General features: G+C 36.9%; 1 protein-coding gene across 1 annotated transcript in view; it reads left to right on the top strand.

Annotated features, from left to right (window-relative positions):
- The first annotated feature begins 813 nt into the window (after positions 1-813).
- LOC127427970 (coiled-coil domain-containing protein 120-like) overlaps positions 814-7,911 on the top strand; it is a 37,588-nt gene continuing 30,490 nt past the window's right edge. The window contains exon 1 of the mRNA XM_051675977.1: positions 814-949. The gene's annotated coding sequence lies outside the window, so the exon portion shown is untranslated. The remainder of the gene's footprint in view (positions 950-7,911) is intronic.

The following is a 7,911-nucleotide window of genomic DNA, read 5'->3' as shown; positions in this document are numbered from 1 at the left end:
AAAGAAACATGGAACTGTCATGGGTACTACTGATTTTACTACTGCTAAGCCATGGTTTTACTACAGTAACCATAGTTAAACTATGGTATTTGTTGTAAAAATAATAACCACAAAATTATGGTTTTTATTACCATTGTTTTCATTTTCTAGTATTATTACTATGGTTTTACTACTAATATCATGGTTAAAATATGGCTACTGTTGTAAAACCATGGTAAATTTATTGCAAGGGAATGCAAACTATTGCAAGAGCACAAAAAACTGATTGCTAGGGAATGCAAAACTTATTCAAGGGCACGCAAAACTATTTCAGAAAACATTTCCCGCCCTGTCCTATAGGGGCTCCGTAATGCAGCGACCACTTGTAAATGTTTTCAAATAATATTCAATACACACTTGCACCAGTGGGAGCGCCATAACCCAGTAAACAGCACCGGCACATACAGCTTATCAATTTAGGACTGGCAAAAGTTAAACTTTAAATGGAAATGCTACTTGTTTTTCATTTATATGTTATTAAAACATTGTATATCAACCTGGTATTTCAATATTAAATATATGGCTCAACAAAGATTGTATTTATTGGAAGAAGGACTTTCAAACAGACTTGCAGTACGCTATACCAAAAACAGCATTTAGAATAATACAAATCTCAGTTCAGACTAGGTGTGTGGGGTGCTAGTCAGCCAAATGATCCTACATAGAATAACTGTCGTGTAATGAAAGAGTTAATCAGACGACTGGATGCGCGTTGCTCTTCCCCAGTTTGCCAGTCTTGGTGTGACAGCGCTTTAATGTGCGCATCTGGGATGAATTAATACAGAAATGTGAGCGAGGATGCTCAATATTGCGATGCAGGGACCCTGTATGTGTTTCGCATGAAGGGAAGGATGGCATCTGCAAGATGTGACTGAGGGGAACCGCAGATTAATTTTAATTGGCATCGCAGGTCCGTGTGCATTGGTTTTTCCTCACGATTATTATTATTATTATATCATGCTTTCTCAAACAAGCAATTTACTTGATGTAAATGTGGTTTTGAGACGACAGGAAACCATGCAACGTAGAGATGCTCCCATGAAGACCAAATGTGTCTCATGTGCTGATTTTGCGTTAAATTGTTCACTCAGTTTGTTCACCATGTAATCATTTTCTCAAGCAATTTCACCTGTTTTTATGCACATCTCATTCATGCAGCATGCAGTTCGGTTGGTGAAAGCGTCTCGCGCGCGTCTATCTACGTATCTTTATTTTATGGCATATGTTGCATTGCAACGGATTAATGATGCAAAACAGTCACACCTGTTTTATCTGTCGCTTTAGATGTAATCTGGATTGATTAACAGTAAATGTGTCATGTGTAAATGCATTATTTCTTTTGGATAAGCCATCCCAATTAATAACCCTGTACTCTGCATCCTCGTGAGCTTGTCATTCTGGCCGAGGATTATTTTTTGGTAAAGTTATATATCCTATATTTCGCATACTATACATATTATCGAATACAGATTGAATGTGTGCTTTATCATAGCGGAACAGTTAGTTAATCTGGGTAGATGTTTGACAGATGCTTGAGGATGCAGCTCGAAATGTGAATTCCAATATATTCTATTTAGAGATGTTTTTGGACTTCAAACTCTTAAGTGTGCCAAACCTGTGGTTTTACCACATCATCTCCTTAACCCACTGTAAATTACTTTATGGATTGCCAACCTGTTATGCATTTATGAGGTTTTCCTTAAGGATACATTCACTGGAGTAGAGCTGTTGATAGTCCACCTGTTTAAGCATTTCTTAAAGGTGCACTCAGTATTTTTTCCTCAGTAAAAAGTTGTACTCCTAAAGAAATGAATTATAATTTTGAAACATATGTATAAAATCTTGACCACTCACATGAGACGAGGACCCTAGTCATATCAGAAACCTTATAAAAGCTGTTTTATTCTACAAGGAGAGGGTCCCCTAATGGGGGCTGCCATGTTAGTATCACATGACCAGCCGAATGCTGTTTACTTAATCTCAGTAACCTCTCTTTTATTGGTCAATCATGGATTACATTAATCACAGCTGATTATGAATAGTGAATTTCTACAATGACATCTGTAACTGAAAAATATTGCATTTGAATGATGCTGCATCCACACCACTTAGGGGTCAGTATAAGTCCAAGACGACATACATAAAAAATACAAATAAAATATGGAGTGCACCTTTAATTTAAGGATACTCTGTGCGAGCAATGCGTAACATCTGAGGAAATTCTGAGCAGGCCTGGGTGTAATGGTATAATAATAAGGAATCATGTGACAGCAGTCTAATAGTTTTCAGTTATTACTTCACTAATAAGAGTGGCATAGTGGGCTAAAGCACATAACTGGTAATCAGAAGGTTGCTGGTTTGATCCCCACAGCCAACACCATTGTGTCCTTGATCAAGGCACTTAACTCCAGATTGCTCCGGGGGTATTGTCCCTGTAATAAGTGCACTGTAAGCCACTTTGGATAAAAGCATCTGCCAAATGCATAAATGTAATAATTGTAAATAAACAGGTGCATCTCAATAAATTAGAATGTCGTGGAAAAGTTCATTTATTTCAGTAATTCAACTCAAATTGTGAAACTCGTGTATTAAATAAATTCAATGCACACAGACTGAAGTAGTTTAAGTCTTTGGTTCTTTTAATTGTGATGATTTTGGCTCACATTTAACAAAAACCCACCAATTCACTATCTCAACAAATTAGAATACATCATAAGACCAATAAAAAAAACATTTTTAGTGAATTGTTGGCCTTCTGGAAAGTATGTTCATTTACTGTATATGTACTCAATACTTGGTAGGGGCTCCTTTTGCTTTAATTACTGCCTCAATTCGGCGTGGCATGGAGGTGATCAGTTTGTGGCACTGCTGAGGTGGTATGGAAGCCCAGGTTTCTTTGACAGTGGCCTTCAGCTCATCTGCATTTTTTGGTCTCTTGTTTCTCATTTTCCTCTTGACAATACCCCATAGATTCTCTATGGGGTTCAGGTCTGGTGAGTTTGCTGGCCAGTCAAGCACACCAACACCATGGTCATTTAACCAACTTTTGGTGCTTTTGGCAGTGTGGGCAGGTGCCAAATCCTGCTGGAAAATGAAATCAGCATCTTTAAAAAGCTGGTCAGCAGAAGGAAGCATGAAGTGCTCCAAAATTTCTTGGTAAACGGGTGCAGTGACTTTGGTTTTCAAAAAACACAATGGACCAACACCAGCAGATGACATTGCACACCAAATCATCACAGACTGTGGAAACTTAACACTGGACTTCAAGCAACTTGGGCTATGAGCTTCTCCACCCTTCCTCCAGACTCTAGGACCTTGGTTTCCAAATGAAATGCAAAACTTGCTCTCATCTGAAAAGAGGACTTTGGACCACTGGGCAACAGTCCAGTTTTTCTTCTCCTTAGCCCAGGTAAGACGCCTCTGATGTTGTCTGTGGTTCAGGAGTGGCTAAACAAGAGGAATACAACAACTGTAGCCAAATTCCTTGACATGTCTGTGTGTGGTGGCTCTTGATGCCTTGACCCCAGCCTCAGTCCATTCCTTGTGAAGTTCACCCAAATTCTTGAATCGATTTTGCTTGACAATCCTCATAAGGCTGCGGTTCTCTCGGTTGGTTGTGCATCTTTTTCTTCCACACTTTTTCCTTCCACTCAACTTTCTGTTAACATGCTTGGATACAGCACTCTGTGAACAGCCAGCTTCTTTGGCAATGAATGTTTGTGGCTTACCCTCCTTGTGAAGGGTGTCAGTGATTGTCTTCTGGACAACTGTCAGATCAGCAGTCTTCCCCATGATTGTGTAGCCTAGTGAACCAAACTGAGAGACCATTTTGAAGGCTCAGGAAACCTTTGCAGGTGTTTTGAGTTGATTAGCTGATTGGCATGTCACCATATTCTAATTTTTTGAGATAGTGAATTGGTGGGTTTTTGTTAAATGTGAGCCAAAATCATCACAATTAAAAGAACCAAAGACTTAAACTACTTCAGTCTGTGTGCATTGAATTTATTTAATACACGAGTTTCACAATTTGAGTTGAATTACTGAAATAAATGAACTTTTCCACGACATTCTAATTTATTGAGATGCACCTGTATTATACAAGATATGAACTGAAAAAGTTTTATCAGTATTTCATGTGCTTGTTAATCCAGTTTTATGTAGGCTATTAATGAAACTTTGGAGCTAGAATAATGACTAAAATATATATGAATCTGAATTTGGTAAATTTTTTGTAAAAATGTTTTTATTGTGGCATATTTTATAAATGTGTATCTTTAAACAGCTAATTTTGTTTTGTTTTGAAATTTTTAGAGTTGGAATTAGCTGAATGTATTCAGATTATAAAATTACATGTTCAAATGTTCAGATTAAGAAGAAACTCAGAACTCCAAATACAAATCTCTCAAATTCAGATCTCAGAAATTCAGATCTGAAACAAACTGGGCCAAATGTCAAACTTCCATATTCCACAGGGAAAAGTAGAGATTACCAGAATAGTCAAATGTAGCATTTTGGCCGATCTCAGACCTACCAAGTTCTCTGGCGTGATCCGATGTAGGACTGTATTGAGTAATTATTGAGCCAGTGTTAATGTATAGATTTTACTTGTCATTGTTCATAATGCATTAACTAATGTTAACATATACAACTTTTAATGTTAAAATGTGTAAGTACAGTATATTAAGAAATGAACATTATCCAAGATTAATAAATGCTGTAAAAGATTTGTTCATTGTAGTTCATGTTAACTTCATCGTGCTAGCTTAGTTTATGTTAGCTACATCAGTCCACGCCACAGAATTATGGTAGCTCTGTGATTGCACAAAAATGCTACATTTGACATTTGAACCTGACATTTTTATTTAATATCTGAATATTAATTTCTGAATATTATAAATATTTTTTTTTCTGAATGTTTGTGAGCTGCTCCATCATTTTGAGTTGCATTGACCCAGAATCACATTTTGATAGTATTAAGGTCTCAGTTTTCTTAATGATGTAATTTTTAAGGTTTATCCCAAACCATTGCCAAGATGTAATCATAAGGATGGCTGTCATAAAACCTTGTTTTTAACAAAATGGCCTTTAAAGATTCCAAATAATTATCAGAAATTATTTGACAGAATTGGAGTGTTTATTTAAGCATACATTAAATTAAGACATACCTATTGCAAGTAAAAACATAATGCAGGGACACTTCTCTTGCATGTGCAGTGCTCGCATGTGCATATTAAAATAACATTTCTATATAACATCAGTGCAGGCTCACAAAGCATATTGACCAAGTTTTTGACCAAATTTCACTTTTTTCCCAAAAACGGCCCATTGCGACCTTATGAAATAAAAATCTGCTGTTTAAAAATACAAATTCATATAATATGCCACAAAAATAAATTGTGTTAATTGTCACGTCTAGAAGTCAAATGCAAAAATTTAGATTCAAATACTTTTGACATTATTTTAGCTCTATATATGCTGACAATAAAGTACCTTGGTACTACCATTTTATGTATATAGTATACAGTACTGTGCATAAGTTTTACGCACTTGTGAAAAATGTTGCACAGTGAGGATGTCTTCAAATATAATGACATAAATATTTTTCATTTATCACTTAATGTCATACAAAGTCCAGTAAACATAAAAAAGCTAAATCAATATTCGGTGTGACCACCTTTGCCTTTAAAACAGCACCAATTCTCCTATAGGTACACCTGGACACAGTTTTTCTTGGTTGTTGGCAGATAGGATGTTCCTAACTTCTTGGAGAATTCGTCACAGTTCTTCTATCTATTTCGGCTGTCTCAATTGCTTCTGTCTCTTTATGTAATCTCAGACTGACTCGATGTTCAGTGGAGGGCTCTGTGGGGGCCATGACATCAGTTGCAGGGCTCCCTGTTCTTCTATTCTAATCTTTTCTATTTGCAAAAGGAATGTTTGGGAGTAACATTTATATTTCCTATTGACACACTAAAGCTGCATATAAATAAACATCTTAAGACAAATGCTTTTGTGAAACATCTTATGTGCCTAAGACTTTTGCACAGTACTGTATATATATATACAGCTCTGGAAAAAATTAAGAGACCACTGCAAAATTATCAGTTTCTCTGGATTTACTATTTATATGTATGTGTTTGAGTAAAATGAACATTTTTGTTTTATTCTATAAAGTACTGACAACATTTCTCCCAAATTCCAAATAAATATATTGTCATTTAGAGCATTTATTTGCAGAAAATGACAAATGCTCTAAATAACAAAAAAGATGCCATGTTTTCAGACCTTGAATAATGCAAAGAAAAGTTCATATTCATTTTTAAACAACACAATACTAATGTTTTAACTTAGGAAGAATTCAGAAATCAATATTTGGTGGAATATCCCTGATTTTCAATCACAGCTTTCATGCGTCTTGGCATGCTCTCTTCCAGTCTTTCACATCGCTGTTGGGTGACTTTATGCCACTCCTGGTGTAATGCAATTCATGCGTTATTCACAAAGACGAATTTGCCCGATTCCAGTCTTGCTATAGCACCCCCAGATCATCACCAATCCTCCACCAAATTTTACAGTGGGTGTGAGACACTGTGGCTTGAAGGCCTCTCCAGGTCTCCGTCTAACCATTAGACGACAAGGTGGAGGATCAGTGATGATCTGGGGGTACTTCAGCAAGGCTGGAATCATGCAGATTCCAGAAGGACGCATGAATCAAGCCACGTACAAGGTTATCCTGGAAGAAAACTTGCTTCCTTCTGCTCTGACAATGTTCCCCAACTCTGAGGATTGGTTTTCCCAGCAGGACAATGCTCCATGCCACACAGCCAGGTCAATCAAGGTGTGGATGGAGGACCACCGGATCAAGACCCTGTCATGGCCAGCCCAATCTCCAGACCTGGGTAGGGTTGCACAGCTGTGTGTAAGGTCTCACGTATGTTGGGACGTAAAGTTCACACTAAGGGCTTAGTAACTACTAGTTAGTTTGTAACTAATTCAGTGCTTAATTTGGTTGCACCACCTGTTCTTAAGGCAAGACTTAACTAGTAGGTCATAAGCTCTCCGTAAATTAATGTGTAGTCGCATAATATGACGTTTACTTGTACTGATCCAATAAACAGCCTTCGAATTTGTACACAGAACTGTTAAAAAGCCGAAAATTTCAGTTTGATCTTGTTACGGTTGATGTTCAAACCTTGTTTGCTCACATAACTGTCAGCTGTAATAAATTATATCCCCATTGAAATACGATTCGTAATAAAAGTAGATTTGATAAATGCTATATTTGCCCTGTGTAAATAACAATATATAGGAACTGTATCTAAAATAAATAAGGGGTGATAAATAAATACTAATACATCAGGCTGGAAAAATAGACATTCATTTTAATATCCTATATATATTTTGAATGTGTTGAAACTTGACACTGGGCGACGCATCCAGAAAACGGCACCGTTAGAACGGTTTCATGCTGAAGAGCCTTTAAAAGTACGTTTTTTTTCTCTCTCGTAAATGTAAACGAGTGTAAATGTCAACATCATACTGTATGTCGAAATGACTGATGCCTGTCACACAAAACGTGAGCTCACTGATGTCATAAAATATCAGTCTGCTTTTTTATTCCATCCATTACTCCTGGTGGGAGGCTTCCGTAAATATTTAGTTCATACGTAGGGTTACGTCCTACCTAAGTTTAAAGGTGCAATGCTCAAATATTTAGTATAGTGCGTAAATTGTGACTTAGTGCCCATTTACACCACAACTAGGCTAAGTTGTAACTTATGTATAGCTGGTGCAACTGGCCCCTAAACCCCATTGAAAACCTCTGGAATGTGATCAAGAGGAAGATGGATGGCCACAAGCCACAAAACAAAG

Source organism: Myxocyprinus asiaticus, chromosome 37 (genome assembly GCF_019703515.2).
Source record: "Myxocyprinus asiaticus isolate MX2 ecotype Aquarium Trade chromosome 37, UBuf_Myxa_2, whole genome shotgun sequence".
Lineage (NCBI taxonomy): Eukaryota > Metazoa > Chordata > Actinopteri > Cypriniformes > Catostomidae > Myxocyprinus > Myxocyprinus asiaticus.
The sequence above is the reverse complement of the archived record's forward strand: the minus strand, read 5'-3'. Positions and strand labels throughout refer to the sequence as shown.